Source organism: Octopus bimaculoides, chromosome 1 (genome assembly GCF_001194135.2).
Source record: "Octopus bimaculoides isolate UCB-OBI-ISO-001 chromosome 1, ASM119413v2, whole genome shotgun sequence".
NCBI lineage: Eukaryota > Metazoa > Mollusca > Cephalopoda > Octopoda > Octopodidae > Octopus > Octopus bimaculoides.
In genome coordinates this window covers 3,736,371-3,737,607 of record NC_068981.1, presented here as the reverse complement: position 1 = coordinate 3,737,607, position 1,237 = coordinate 3,736,371, and the positions used below count along the sequence as shown (strand labels likewise).

The 1,237-nt window shown below is 41.9% G+C and overlaps 1 protein-coding gene across 1 annotated transcript in view; it reads right to left on the bottom strand.

Annotated features, from left to right (window-relative positions):
• The window catches only part of LOC128250466 (uncharacterized), a 22,415-nt gene that overhangs the window by 16,827 nt on the left and 4,351 nt on the right, over positions 1 to 1,237 (bottom strand). The gene's annotated exons all lie outside the window — the stretch shown is intronic.

The window sequence follows — 1,237 nt, the reverse complement described above, 5'->3', positions numbered from 1 at the left end:
AGAGTTTCTACAGCTGGATGCCCTTCCTAATGCCAACCACTCAGAGAGTGTAGGGGGTGCTTTTACATGTCAACCGCACGAAGGCCAGTCAGGCGGTACTGGCAACGGCCACGCTCAAAATAGTGCATTTTATGTACCACCCACACAAGAGCCAGTCCAGGGGCACTGGCAACGATCTCGTTCGAAAATCCCACGAAGGCCAGCCAGGCGGCACTGGCAATGGTCACGCTCAAAATGGTGCATTTCATGTGTCACCCGCACAAGAGCCAGTCCAGGGGCACTGGTAATGATCTCACTCGAAAATCCCACAACGCCCAGTCAGGCGGTATATATATATGTTTATTTAATATATTTATATATCTATATATCAGAGTAGCACAGTATTGGCCAGACTATCAGATGTTATACATCACTGGTCACAATGCGCTTCCAGTTCTGTCTTGATTGCATCCTTCTTTTCCATCTTGACCCAAATTGCTTGACTAACTTGTTTTGCCATTGTTGTGGAAGCCTTCCAAGTGACCTTCTCTGATCTTTTGGATATCACTCAACAACTGTACAAGTCCACCTGTTGTCTGTGAACCTTACAACATGTCTGGCCAGGTGGAACTTAGGCTTTTGGTATTCTGCATTTACATCCTTCACTCTGCTCCAATCTTGAACTATCTCATTTCAAATCTGTTCTCTTAATGATATTCCTAGCATGTAATGATATTCCTTAATGATATTCCTAGCATCCTCTGTTCAGATTTTTATTTGCATTCATAGCTACTCTAGTTTCTAACCATGAGCCAGACGTAAATTTTTTCGGCTTATTGAATTTCAATATGGGAAAATCCTAAAACCTTTGACATCAATAAATTATTATTATTTCTGAACATTGTTTTTTTTAATGCTCATCACAGACTACTTGAAGACTACAAATTTTCTACACTTAGTTCCTTCGATCTTATAATGATATATATATATATATATATATAAAGTGTAGTATATTGCCACTTAAGTGTGGCTGACCCCTAGGGGTGGATGTTACTGTTGCTTTTAGCCCCAGGAGGACATCTCCTCCAGCTGGCTTATCGACACACTACTGTGTCCTGTTTGCCAAGGGAAGTTATCCCTCCCATCATGATCTGTAGCACGAACGGACCTGGGTTTCAGGGTTATTTCCCTTCGTCGGCGTTCGATAGCCACTGATCTTTGATGAGAGAGACAAAATCTTGGCAATCTTATATCTACT